The sequence below is a fragment of the Labeo rohita genome, chromosome 4 (genome assembly GCF_022985175.1).
Source record: "Labeo rohita strain BAU-BD-2019 chromosome 4, IGBB_LRoh.1.0, whole genome shotgun sequence".
NCBI lineage: Eukaryota > Metazoa > Chordata > Actinopteri > Cypriniformes > Cyprinidae > Labeo > Labeo rohita.
The window spans coordinates 19,735,603-19,751,110 of record NC_066872.1 but is presented as its reverse complement, the minus strand read 5'-3'; the positions used below and the strand labels follow the sequence as shown (position 1 = coordinate 19,751,110).

General features: G+C 36.4%; 1 long non-coding RNA gene across 1 annotated transcript; it reads right to left on the bottom strand.

Moving 5' to 3' along the window:
- Positions 1–1,588: 1,588 nt before the first annotated feature.
- LOC127164273 (uncharacterized) lies at positions 1,589–2,123 on the bottom strand. The gene is made up of 2 exons (XR_007827617.1): positions 2,077–2,123; positions 1,589–1,732 (listed from the first exon to the last, which is right to left on the bottom strand). It is a non-coding gene; the product is annotated as an uncharacterized LOC127164273 (long non-coding RNA).
- Between the last annotated feature and the right edge of the window lie 13,385 nt (positions 2,124–15,508).

The following is a 15,508-nucleotide window of genomic DNA, read 5'->3' as shown; positions in this document are numbered from 1 at the left end:
ATTGGACTCTCAAGCGAGTTCCCATATGTAACGTCTCCGTTCCCTCCTTCAGGGAACGAGGGTTACGTACGTAACCTAGACGTTCTCATGACTTATCCTTGTGATGTTGATAGAGTCTTAGTTCCCGCAACTATGGTGCTCAAACCATTTGGTGATGTCATTATGATTATTTGGATAGGTCTGCTAAGGTGTTACAGTTGGGGGAAGGGTAACATCTTGATCTGATCAAAGGATGTCACCTCTGAGTACTGTGTCAATATCTCTAAGGCCTGCCCCCTTAAATGTATATAAACTACAATGTATCACTGCCTTAGTTAGACTTTTGATGACTGAAGCGCCACGCAGCGCGTTCTCTACAAAGAACTCTGCTAAAGATACCCAAGAGTCTCCTGGTCTTTGCTTCTGAGTTACCAACAGCTTCAAATGCGCAGTTAGCAGTCAGCTATTTTGTTTTATTTCCGCCAATCTCTATTCCAGATGTACACACAAACTGTATCATGAGCATTTTACTACTCTATACAGTAGTCAACATTTGAAGTGGATCAGCTTGTCCTAAAACCAAAGAAATACCCATTCTTGTCTTAGGGCAATTTTGATGAACTTTTTTGATCCACTTCAAATGTTGACTACTGTATTTCTTAATTTTGGTCGAGACGATATAATTCCAATTTTGATATTTGTCAACAGTCAACTATATAAAATTTAAGATGACGTACAGGTCTTTTAGCTTTTAAAGACATAACAATACCAGAAGCTGCTTTCAAACACTTCTGTGAATATTTATATCACTTTCTATGAACTGTGATATGCATTGGCTAATCAGAGGTGTTTAACTCGGTCAGAATACATTTAATTTTTCACTTGACCCTTTTAAAGCAACACTCAACTGAAAATATTTGAAGGACACATGCCAATATTTTAAAATAGTTTCTTTGATATTATTGTTAGCGTAAATAATGAACTGATTTATTGTATTTTCATTTTCAAATAGGTAAATAAAATAACTTAATACTTCCAATATATTTTGTTTATTTTACTATTGGACTGAAATTGATATAATTTGTTGTAATGTATAATTAAGAACTCATATTAAAGAGCTTATTTTATAGTTAATGGCCATAAACTTTATGTTTTTAAAGACTTCTCGAGAGAGGAATATGTTACTTCAGGGCATTGTCCTTGTCTTTTATTCCTGCCATAATTAAGATAAAAATGTCCTGGAAAAGTCCTGGAAAATGATCACCGAAAAAGAGTGGGAAGTCAGTTTTAAGAAATAAAGTCTATCTGGTTAGTAATAAGTGAAGCTGGTAATGCCATTTGTGGAGTTGTTTAATCATCATCTGCTGAGAGGATGATTAAATCTCTTGAGAGATTTAATGTCTTCTTTTATTTGCAGTTGAATTGCAAATACTGTATGTATGGTTTTATAAATCTGAAAATGTGTGCATATATGAAATCTGCCTTTTATGCATAAACACTTTTAGGATAAAATCTGTGTAAAGTTTTATACATGAGGCTAATAGTCTGAGCTGTTAATATCTACTATCAGCTGTATAATCTCTAACGTCTCGTTGTGCATTTATCTTACCTTTGCGTTTTCTTCTGAACATGATGATATTCTTTTTTTTCTTTTCTTTAGTCTTCAGATGACCTTCTCTGACTCCTGATATCGGTTCATTTATGTAGGCGATTACAGGGATTTTCTGTCAGTAACACAGATTTCTTTTCCTTTCTAGATCATGAGTGAAATATGTATTTTAAAATGCATAAAGACAGTTTGACATTAATTCTGCTGTTCTTTATTTTGTATCATGTTAATGGCAAAAATCTCTTTACAGCAGTACTTCTAGCATTTATAATATGAAGATAATATTTATACTTTCTAACACTCAGCACAATTGACACTTGTGTGGTTTGAAGACAATCGTGTTAAACAAACTTTGAAACTAAGTGATGTTACTACAGTTTATTCAGTTCTTAAATACACTGATTAAATTAAACTCTTTATTTAGTGTTGTTTCTTATATTCTTGTTTGAATATAACAAAGTTACATAAAAGTGTCTTTTTCAGATTACCTGTAAAGCTTCCTGCATGTCAAGTCACTGTTCCTCTTCATGAGAACAGCAAGAGTCAGTGATTTCAGAGAGGTCAAAGATTTCTTTTATGTCTGTACTGCAGATTCAGGTCATAGTACAAACTAACATAAACTACTGTACAACAGAGACTGGAACAACAAAAGGAAACCTTATCACTGTAAACTTATCATACCAAAGACAAATAAAATTGTGCTCTTTGCCCTTTTATTTATGTACTGCATCTGTAGAGAAAGCAAGTGTTGGGCTATCCAAGTCTTGTTCAGGAAACCAGGGGGGTGTTTCATAAAACAAGTTTACCAAATAAGCCAGGCTTATTTCAGTTAGTCTGAATTATTGTCACTTGATTTGGCTCAAAATAAGTTATTTCAGTTAAGACTAACTGAAATAAGTCTGGCTTATTTGGTAAACTTGTTTTATGGAACACCCCCCTGGTTGCATATTACACTGCGTCGTGTTGATGCTACAAGAAATGCAATACCTGAGAAAATGCCTGATCAGTAGATCATGGAGATGCTGCAAAATTGGGTAACACTTTAGAATACTGTTCCGTCATTAATGAATAACTACACAGGAACAAAGGACTAATGCACTATTAACATTCTAGTAACTACTGTTGTATAATTACTAGAGTTGAGCCGGATACTCGGCTGAAACGAGTATCCGGCACGGATAAAGCACTTTTGCCGAGTACGAGTATCATACGAGTAATACGAGTCAATATCTGTGCTCGGATTGAATAAAAATTCTCATTGGGTAGTTTACTGTGTCTGCGTTCTGTGATAGGCTAGTCACAGCGCCCCTCCCCTACACACATACAGATTTATTGTGTTGCTGTGTCCTATGAGGCGCCACGTAGGATTTAAATCAAACTTCGCTTATCAATACATACATAAAACACGTGCATATACACCTAGAAATTACTTGCATATACACGTATACTGGTGGATGTTCAAAATATACATATGAAATACACGTGCACACTAATATGAAATCCATACCAATACATCTTTTATTAGTAATGAATACATATACACTTATGAATAACTTGTATATACATATAAACTTAACGCATGCATACGCTAAAAAACACTCGCTTATACATATAAACTTGATCCATGCATATACACCTACAACAACACGCACATATACATATAAACTCGCTGCATGCAGACACACCTGTACATACTCGCATATACATATAAACTTGATCCATGCATATACACCTAAAAACACTCGCACATACATATAAACTCGTTGCGCGCATATACACCCATAAAACACTCACGCAAACATACAAAATACATTTCAGGTAAGACGCATGCTTGAGTTGTGTATATACATATATGCAAGTGATTTCACATGTGGATGTGCGTGAACTTTTCAGTGCAAACGGAAGGCATTTCAGTGCAAACGGAAGGCATCTCAGTGTAAACGGAAGGCATTTCAGTGTAAACGGAAGCAGCGGCACTTCCGGCGGAATTTCCAGATGCCGGGGCATTTTAAAACGCTTAATATGACTTAATACATTAAAATAGTGTTTTAAAAAGACCTTTAATATAGCATACGATGTACCGGGGCGAATTTCCACTGGGCACTTTTCAAAATCCCGTTCAGCACCGCCGAGAGTTCGCGCGATCGTTCAAACAAAACCGAAAGTAAAACGCGCACGCGCCTTCAAAAGCAATTTTAATACCCCGCGTTTAGAGCGCGACTCCCCAATGCGTGCAAATTAGGCTACATAACATATTTATTCTGTATTTCATAAATAAATAAATAAATAAATAAAAAATCACACTGCTCAAGGTTAAAAAAAGAAAGTTATGTTGAAATGAAAACTCTTGTTCATTACATTTTACTTCATAATTGCAACCGCATGTGTTGTATTCATTGTTGCAAAACTTGTTCTGTATATAGTTCGTTTGTTATCATGATCAAAACCACTGATCTGAAGCTCAATGCTGATGCTGTCATGTAAATAGTTTTCTAATCAGCAATAAATATAACAATTTCTGATCAACCCATATCAATTGCATGCTTAAAATAACATACCGGTTAAAGCCCCGCCCGTTTCAAGACAACATGACCCACTTCCAGGTTAAATCCCACCCACTTCCGGGTTAGGCCCCGCCCACTCCGAGTACAGATACAGATACAGATAATTCATATGGTTAACAGATACAGATAATGCTGTACTCGCTCATCCCTAATAATTACTATGTTGTATACACTTGAGTGACACTTGAGTCATTACTATCCAAAACCTTACATATACCTCAATAGCTGACAATGATTTCAGTCATTACTAGAGAGTTATCATGATCTTCACTTTAGAATACGGATCCAAAAAATTAGTAATTCCTTCTTAAGTATTTAGTATTACCTGAGTCATTACTAGTCGGTTACCATGATCTTTACTTTAGAATTAATTATATGTTTTGCATCATTCACAGTAATTATGAACTTGTATATAGTAGTTCTTAGTAGTTCTTTGGGAGATAGCACTTACTGATGTGTTAATCAGAATTTCTGGTTAGTCAGTAGTGGTTACAAGAATGTTAATAGTGCATTAGTCCTTTGTTCCTGTGTAGTATGTGTACTATGTGTCAGGAGCATTCACTCAGTATCATTATCTCATTTTTGACCGAGATGGCTTTTAGCTGGTTTTGCATCTGAACTCGAAAAACTCGAAATCATGATGTTTCTCATGTTGAATTTCATTTTTTATTCCATTCAGTTCTTGACTTTACACTTTCTGCAGCATCAAGCCTAAAGCAAAAAGAGACCAATAACGGTTAACTCCACTAAACAACAGACATCAATACATTTAGACATGTATAGCATCAAAACCAACACGTTTATAATAAATACTACTTACTGAGCTACTGAAAGAGGTGTTGCCTGTAATCCTGTTCTCAGTATTGTTAACTCTTTGCTTTCTTTAGGAAACGTCCCAAATAAGATGGCAGCTATCAAACCCCTTATGAAAAAGCTTGACTCATGAGAACTGGTTGATTATAGACAGATCTCAACTTTGCAATTTTCATTAGAATCTGTGCTCGTTAAAACAGTTTTACAAATTACCAGTTTTTCGCATATAATCATGGCTACATACATTCTCCCATGTGCTATTATTTTTATGACAATGTGTATCATGCCATTCTCTTGGATATCTTGAAAATTGTTTTGGACAAGATGCATTTGTGGACAAGAAGTAGCATGGTTTATGTTTCATATATCTGACCGCCAACACATCGCTTGTGTAAATGAAAAGATCTCATCAAACAAGTATGGAGTGCCAAAGGGCTCTGTATTAGGTCCTCTGCTTTTTATCCATGTGTTATGTTTCCTTTGATAGACAGTGGGTTTAATTTGATAAATAAAAGTACATGCAAACTTGTGTGTGAAATCAGCATACAAACACTGTCACAAACAAATCATGATTCATCAAACATTTTTATAATACAATTTCATCCTAATGTACAAAAAAAGGCATCTCTCAAACTAGTTGTGTGGAAAGCACTTATATGGAGATGGTTTGGGTGTGTCACAGACTGCCTGACTTTGGCATTTCCTGCTTTGTAGCGTAGCACAGATGTTGCATTCAATTAGCAACAACAAAACAATAAAAAAAAAAAAAAAAATTAAAGTTGGATTTAATATGGTTCTTTACTGAGGAGGTTTGAAAATGCATTTACAGCAAGTACCACAAGCGCTTTTCAGGATGTGCAAGGCGATGCTTTGTCAAGACGGACAGTTGTCATATCTTGTAGTGGATCGACCACTTACAGTAAGAGATCTAAGGCAGATATCATGTTATTCATTCTTTGTTCTTTGTGGAGAGAACGCAGCAGGAGGGCAAAACGCGTACAAAAACACCTACCAAAGGCAAATTAATTGAGAAAATGTACAGGACAAAATAGTCCAACTTTAAGAATAAAAACCGACCTGTTTGTTCCTCAGTATCTTCATGTTTGACTCTGAAAGTTTCTTCAATCTTCATGTCTTCACTCTTCTCTTTAATAAATGCCATCTTTTATATTAATGTTCTACATGGATCTCAGTTGCTTCACCAGGAGTTTTTTCTGTATGTTTGCACACTTTATCCTGTTTAAGATGAGAAATAATTAAATAATTAACAGAAAGGAAAATAAATGCAAACTAAATCGCTTAATGTCTCAATTAGCTCACTAGTTCAGCAGTAGTGCACTGGTAAGAGAGTCAGAGTGAGAGTTAATTGCATTAAATCAGGGGTTCTCAACCTTTTTTACGCCTGGGCCCACCTCCAGAGTGCGTGTGCGGGCGGGATGCGGGGGAATAAAATGATTCGCAAGAATGGCAAAATAGAAATATCTAAACATAAAATAAAAAACATATAAATTGTTATTCATCTATTGCACTAAAGCAACAAAAACAACTAATATAACAAAAATGATTAACAGGCACAAGAATAGGCAGTTTCGATTTAAAACGGGTGTTTGCAGCTTGAGCAATGTAGCCATCTGTTGATTTCTGGAAGGCATTTGCCAATCAGAGGTGTTTAAGTTAGAATCCACTCATCAGTTTTTGCACAGTGCTGAATGTTGCATGCTCGCGAATCCTCTCATTACAACACATGAAGTGTAAACATTGTGGAAGATTCATTGTGCATATATTCATTGTGTTATAAGAGCTATATGAGATCGCAATGAACTGAGATGTCAGCTTTAAAGGAACCGTATGTAAGAAATTTATTTCAGTTAATCATAAAATGGCCCTGACATGTCACTAGACATTAAGAAATCATGTTCATTTCAAATACTTATATCACTGACAACAGTGGTCCGGCCAGGATATTGTCATTTAAAAGTGAAAGTTGCAGCCCTCAACTGATGTTGATGTTGTGTTTTGGTCTGAGGCGCCACCCTCCAGCTATCTACCAATCACGAAGTCAGTAGAGTTTTCGTCATCCGGATTGCCAGCTCTGCTCTAGTTACAGCTGCAGCTACGAACGTGTTGGATAAAACATGTATAAAGTTACGAAACCTAAAAGACCTCGTTATGAATCCGAAGTACGTCGTGACAAAGTCCGAAATAAAACAAGGATTTGTATAGGAGAGGCCTTTGACAGATGGAGACGGCTGAAAACGGAGAAGAATTTTAAGACAGATGCCGACGTTGCTAATTTTCCACAGTCGCCCGTGCTAAATGCGTTCATAAAAAGCTTTATATCGCACCACTAGCACGGTATGAAAACAATCTATGTTCCGACTGAGATGTGGTATTACAGTACATCTTTACGAAATATTTGGCTAATCGCCTTTAGTAAATTTTTGCAACACATAATTACTTCGCAAAACATCTCCCGTGAAGCATAAACATAAGTAACAGAAGAAAAAAAAACTTATTGTGTAGGACTCGTCACTTGCCATTGGAAGCTCCTTGTAGCAGCCTACGTTCCTGCAGAATCCTGCAGCTTAGCTGGCAACCTCGAGTCAGGGGGGAGGGGGAGGGGATACGCCATTCTACAGTATTTTGAAAGTGATTGCAGTACCAGTTTTGGCCACAATCCTACATACGGTTCCTTTAAGGGAGCGCTGTTTGCTCACATATTCTGTCATGCATGCACGCAGCATCTGTTGCTTGCTTTTCTGTTTAGAATAGCAGTGGTTTCTAAATGTTGATGCTTAGCCTTAGCAATCTTGTGGAAATTACAAGATGTATTTCATGTACATTTCATCGATGTAGTGAAAAATGTCTACATAGGTTACTTTTATGCGGGCTTTTGCAAGCAGGAGCGCGAGAAAACATGAATACCACGGATGGGGGTGGGATGAAATAACATCTCTGCAGGAGCGGGTGGGCGCGGGACAGTATCTTGCGGAAGCGGGACTGAAACATGAGTCCTGTGCAGGTCTCTAAAATGAAGTTTGCGTGCAGTTCTGAGCCGCCGTTCAGTCTGTATTTAACAGTGCAATGAGGCTTGCTGCGCCGAGTCCAAAGCAATCAATCACAGAACACAAGAGGCCGTGCTTTGATCATTTTAATTTAATACAGTAATAATGAAATTAAACAATTTTAGGATAATATTTAAATTAATTTTAAGCTATCTCGCGGCCCCCCCTGGAGGATCACTGAGGCCCACTAGTGGGCCGCGGCCCACCGGTTGAGAATCCCTGATCTAAACAACCTGCTGCTTTTTATCCATTGATGTGTCAGAGCCAGAGATCACATTCACTGTCCAGCATATAAAACAGACGTGCTGCTCTGGAGAAAGAGATTCACTGTTTATATTCTCTTTCCCACAAATAAATACACAACATTTGCACTGTGACAGAGAACAACAGCTTCTGCAGGCTTCTTTTTCTCTTCTTCTGTTCAGTATATTTCCTCTCTCTCGCTCGTTTGTGTGTCTTTCCTGAATTACTGTTTCATGTTTGCTTCTTCCTCTAGTCACAGCTGAAGACACACAGGAATTTCTTCCCACAGTATTTCTTTCATGACAATTCTCTGAAGATTTTATCATGGTCATGTATGACAATGTTAATGTATTTTGGTCTTGGCGGAGTAAATCTGTTATGCTGCTGAATTGCTGCTACTGTTGGTTATTGCAGTAGTTTTAGATTCCCATTTTTTTTTTCACGTTGTGAAAAGGTCGTGATAACGTTTTTTCCCAACATATTTAATACGACAAATGTCGGGTTTTTTAAAAGTTATAAATATATTTTTTCACAACGTTGCAGAGATGTTTTTATAACATTTTTATTAAACTGGTATTTCAATGCTGCCATCAAAATGTTTTCTTTACAGTGTTAAATCTGAATATTGATCTTATTAACAGATAAAACGTCAAAATTACAGTATTTTACAATAAATTAATAGTAAATTTTAATTTAAAAGTTTTAAATTAACAACCAGTTTTACAGCAAATTAACAGCACATTATTGGCTATTGAGTTGCATTACTATTACAGTTTACATTGTAATTGTACAGGAGCATACTGCTAAATCACAGTAGTACCATGGAATGTAACTAGTTGCCAGGAATTTAATGAAAATGTGCATAGAGTAACTTTCTGTAAAAGTAATTCAACTACTGGCCAGACATTTACTGTAAACGTCTGTTCAAATAATTTACAGTGTATCCTATGCAATAAGCAAGCATCATGACAAGCATCAACATGCATGAGAAGCCATGAAAAGACAAGACAGTGCTTATTAATGATTTAATATGTATTTGTAAATGAGTGATTACTCATTAATGAACACCTTTATAAACCCTTTACAAGGAGAACCTTACTGTAAAGTGTTACCAAAATAGCAGTATACATTGCACCTTGTGACAACAGAGAGATGATGGGTGCTATGCCTTCATTTTTGTCTTTGGGCATAGGGTACTGTTTATAATACACATCATGTGTATGCTTTATCGTAGCTTGATGAGGCTATAAATCAATGAAGCCTACATGATATTTGTGCTCTGCCCAGAATTCTGGTTTAAGGCAGCTGGTACTGTGGCCTTAACACGTCAGCAGTTTCAGTTTGGCTTTCACACTGCTCAAAAACAGGATGTGGGGAAAGTCCGAGGGAGAGGCATGATGGCAAATGTAGCTGCATGAACTGTGGGCCAAATATTAACATATTAATATTTATTTTTGGGTTCGAGTCCACCTAAGTCAAGCCTAAGTCTTTAACCAATCGAGTCGGAGACGAGTCCAAGTCCAAAATGGGCCGAGTCGAACTCAAGTCTGAGTTGAGTCAGAGTCCACTACTGTTTGTCAGTATTTTAACATTGTTTTAACCCACGGGTGCCCAAACTCGGTCCTGGAGGGTCAGTGTTCTACAGAGTTTAGCTCCAGCCCCAATTAGACACACCTGAAGCAGCTAATCAAGCTTTTACTAGGCATACTAGAAACCCCCTGGCAGGTGTGTTGAGGCGAGTTGGAGCTAAACCAAGGGCCGAGTTTGGGCACCCCTGTTTTTAACCTTTACAACTAGAAAAACGCAATGTCAATTGAAATGTAAGAAAAGCAAACCTCTAGTCGATCTTGCCATTTTGGTTTTTGATTTCACAACATCTCAAGTGTCCATGCTCTGCTTAGCAAACTTAAAGTCATGTAACAGAAGGTATGGCTGACCTATGTCTTGTGACATATTTCAGAGTGAAACAAGTTTTAGAATGTGAAAAATTATAGGGCGGTACTTGACTTTATTCATCAATGAATAAATTAATAAATAATTAATAAATTACACCAAGTAAGTACATTATATAAAGAAAAATTGATGATGTGCCATTGCACACCCAAGGTGGTTTTGGACCCATTAAAACTATTGCTGCAAAGATGCTAGAAAAAATATTTTTCTTTGAAGCTAGAAACAGCCACCATGTTTAAAAAATAATAATTTTAATACAGCAAAAACTAATCAGCTAATGTAAGTAAAACATTTTTAAGCTTACTGAAGGCAAGTAAACACTCCAAGAAGTTTTAGTTTTTTCATTTTTTTTGTTAGGTCTATCTAAAAGCTATTACAGACTACAGACATATATTTAAGTAATAAATGTTAAAATAAAACACTGCAAAATCATCACTGTATACATTAAATATGATTCTTATTAAAGTTAAAAAGTGATTCAGTCAAGAAAAGCGAGTGGTTTTCTCTTTTTCTGTTGTTGTTTGATTACTATTATGACGCGGTCGGCGGTTGCAGGTTTACACTGCTGTCGCTTTTGACGCATCAGTATTTCTTTCAACTGTTCAGGTTTACTTAAGACAAAACTGACTTCATTTACATGAATAGTCTCTAAGACAAGCATGTATGTCGCAATAACAGAACCTATTAGAAGTGAAAGAGACCCAACTAACAATTTTGGTTCCCAGAACATTCCCTGTAGGTTAGGGGAACGTTCTGGGAACATTCCACTTATGTTCCTAGAAGTTTCCCTGAAAGTTCTCTGAAGATTCCCAGAACGTTCTCCTAACCTCTTCACTCCAATACTGCTGCTGTATGTCAGCACTCCTGTGTCCCGTAGTAAGCGGCATGGAAGACGGACGGATGTGGACCACAATAATCACTACTACAAACCATGTCTTGTTTTAAACTGTTGTTTAATCCTTACAGATATTTAGAGCACATTTAACCATCATAAGGAGCATTAAATGAAATTAAATTATCATTTAATATGCTAGATTTGTCTTATTCATTAATATGTAAGATTAGAAGTAACATAACCCAGATTTTATGTTTATTAAAGCACCAAATAACAACGACTTAAACAAAACATTGGATTTTAAGAATGTGAATTTTATTTTTACAGACATTGAAAATGAATAACATTTATTTGACTTTAATTAGATTAAATAATTAATATTACATCCATTTCTTACCACTGAATTAACAATGATGTGCTTCTCTCTTCTGGTCAGTACACAAAAACTTCTCCGTTAACATCATGTTCTCTTCAACTAGACGTGTCAAATTTCTCTGAAATCACAATATTTACTATTTACTATATTAATTATAAGTAATTATTCATTAAAGAGATCAATCAACGAATGTTTTTTTTAAAAATTACGCCAGTGCTTTGCTTTCTGTGGAAGGCAGGATTAAGCGCGTGCTGGAGAAGCGTGTGCAGATCAGAGGCGCGCAGAAAAGAAATATAATAACAAACCCAGTGTTTATGATATGATTTTCTGACTACGCTTAACCTTGGCTTAATTTTAGCTATAAAATTGGAATTATATTATCATTATAATGCGATTTGACCACTTTGATGTCTACACTTTATTAAACGCTTATTTCAGACATGAAATTCTGCAAAAAATAGTGTGTTTATGATGAAAAAATTATACATTTTAGCACTGGAATAATCAGAAACATCTGCATCTAAGTTTTTATTAGTTTACATGGATATGACAACTAAAAATAACCTGCAGGGAATGTTCTGAGCGTGAGCACGCTTTGAGTGTGTGCGCACATGTCGGCTTTCAAGCAGCCTACTGGACAAGACACATGCAAATACTGAATATCACTTTCGTGATAATGCATCGAGTCAATGACATTTCCGTCAACTGTCTCTGGACTCTGAATATTTTACTCAAGTCTGAGTCCGAGTCCGTCCATATCTTGCCAACAAATAAAATGGAGATGCTGGAATAACCACAAATTTGTGCATAAAAATATCAGTCAAACAGCTTGCAATGGCAATGCCATCAATACCCACAGAGCTTATTGTTACTGGAGACTGGTCCAGAATCTGTGTGTGTGTTTATGTGCCTTATGAGAACACAAATTCATAATGACATTGGTAAGACATAGGTATTACAATGTGAAAGTGGTTTACGAGGACACGTAACTCAAAAGGCTTTAAAAAACATACTAAATGGTGTTTTTTGAAGATCTAAAAATATATAAAGTTTTCTCTGAGGTGTTGGTTTAGGGGTAGGGTTGGTGTAGGGCAACATAAAATACAGTTTGTGCAGTAAAAAACATTATGCCTATGGAAAGTCCACATAAAACGTAAAAACCAACATGTGTGTGTGTGTGCATTGACGTCTGACAGTCATTCTTTTGATTCTTCTGATAGAAAGCAGGAAGCAGGTTTCACTTGTTTTACCGAAGCTGTTGTTCGACATAATGGTTCAGACGAGGAAATAGAAAGTTCTACAAATATTATTTGAGGTGATTGTTTCAACTTTCTTTAGTTGTTTTCATATATGTGTGTCGTCTTATGATCTGTCATTAGTCACTTTGAGCTTCTGAGACTTTAAGGCTGTGCTGAAGTCACTTGGATCATTTTATTTAAACCTCTTTATGTCGTGATCAAACTGATGATCAAGTGTGTCTTTGTCAGTGAATCACAAAGAGCTGCACACTGTAATATTGTTGTCACATTGTGTGAAATGATTGTTTCTCATTTTACTGTTTATTAGTGAGTCTGTGATACTCAAACAGTATTTCTTATTGTGTGCTCTTAACTCTTTGAGGCAGAAACTATCACTCAGCAGCTTCATGCATCTACGGACAGCCTTGATGTAACACTGTGTCATTATGTTCTCTTTGACATACATATGTATTACAACAATCAGCATTTCTGCATAATACAGTTTTACTTAAGTTCACGTGTTGAACAGAATTACAGAAAGATAGAGAAATTCAATATTAAAAACTCTTATTATCAAAAATAAAGAATCCATAAATGCATTTAGTTTATTTGCTTTTCAGTGTATCCATGAAGTGCATTTGGAAAAGTAGGACTGAGTAATTTACGAAAATTAACTATGGTTTTACTATAGTAAAACTGTAGTTAACCATGACTGTAGTATCCGTGTTTTTTTGGTGCAATCAATGGTTTTAAAAAACCATGGTTCTGATACCATGGTTTTACTACAGTTATATTGTAGTAATACTACAGTAAAACTGTAGTAAACCATGACTGTAGTAACCATGGTTTTTTGGTGCGAACCATGGTTTTTAAAAACCATCGGTCACTAATACCAATCTTGTCACCGAAGCCCTCTTTTTATCATGTAGAATTATTTATTATGATTTACTCCAATCAGGATTTTAAGACACTTATTCATGGCGTAGTTTTGATTTTGATGTAAACAAGATGTTCTCCGCATTGATGTTCTCTTTTTCCGCAATATTTTTAATGGACAACGCAATTGGATAGGCTAAAAAAACATTGTAATGCAACAACACATCGTCATCGCATCTCGTGTGCCACTGATAGAGCTGCCTCCTTAAAGCACACCTAAAATTCAAATGCAACGTTGCAATGTGGGTTTTTATTTTAAATTCGATTAATATTTGAAATTCGATTTTTTTTTTACAGCCCTAATCGGCATCCACTCTGACTGGGGTGTGGGATGAAGCATAGTGGATTTAGAAGTGGGTAAGCAAAGCCGACTGATAAAGAAGTGGGTATACGCTGTATACCTGTGTATATCCTGCACTGCACCACTGTGCGTGAGTGTACAATAACAGGTGCATCTCTTCTTCAGTAAAAGAAAAGAATTCACAAATTCAAGAATTACTGCATAAATGTTATGCATGTATCTTACTAACCACAAACAAATGCCTTTCAATTTGAGTCTGTGGAATTGGAAATTATATGATTGTGCAGTGATTTGTACAAATACAAACATGTTTTCAAATAAAAATGTTCTGTTCTGCATTAATATATCATAAATTGCTTATGCAAAAAGGAATCTGTGAATTTGTGGATCGGGTGACACGTGCATTTATTGAGGTCTTGCTCGAGTCAATCCTGTTCGGTTCATTTGGATTTTGAGACTTCGTTTTCACAGTTTACAGCTTTTCACGACGCCCACACACAAAACTAACAACTAACAAGACCCAGTGCAATTCATTAACGTGTACACGATTTGAAAAATCTGCAAATGTGCATCCCTACACTGAAACAAATGATTTTCAACCAGTGTCTGCATAGTTAAGACATACACTAATGTGCAGCATTTTACTCAAATATGTTTGTGACATATTTGCGAATACAAATGTTAAAGTTTGTATCAAAGTATCAGAATTTGTGCATGTAGTGATTAAAATGTGCATTCGTGGATCAAACGACATGCGTGCATTCATTCACATCTCTTCTGAGTCGATTCTATTTGATTCATTAGAATTTTGAGACTTTCATTCCGCCCTTTTAGCCTTTGCCCAATCCACACACACACAGCTCGTGATCACGAGAAGGGTATAACTGCAGCCTGGAGATCTCCAAATGGGGGCAGGAACTCCAAAACGGGGTGGGTGCTCCAAAACAGGGCGTGGCTTCCTCCCATTGACAGACAGGCACATGAAACGCATGCGCAATTCTCTCCCCCCCCAATTAAATTCTGCGCAACTTCCGCCCCACAGGTGATTTTAACCCTTTCACTGGTGAGTTTAAAATATTCTATCTGACCCCCCAGAGTGAGCTTTTTTTATATGTTTTAAAACGTTGGCCTACTGTTTCCATGACAACGCGTCATGATTGTCACGTGACACACTGCAGCCACAATAGCGCTGCATGACAGAAGTATCGCTTTTATTTTGTTTTTCCTTTTTTTATTCAGAATATTCACACACTCGCTTACTGTGTCATCAACTATCGGATATTCCGATTCACAAATACATGTAAGTGAGTGTATTTTGTCATTTAAAAACCTTTATAAATGATCCTGATCATGATCTGTAACGTGAGATGGGTGCCGCCATGTTTGTTCATGCTGCCGTTCAGAAAGTCCTGTCAGCAGGATTTACAGCATGTAAGTTTATCAGTTTGTCCCAAAATACATGCAAGTAAGTGGCTGCATGGTGAACTAGGAGAAGAATAGAGTAAACTTTATGGTTACTTACACTTAGGGTGACCACCTGGCAAGAGATTTGTTGCGGGACATAGATGTCATTTTGCCGAACAATGCAGGACACGT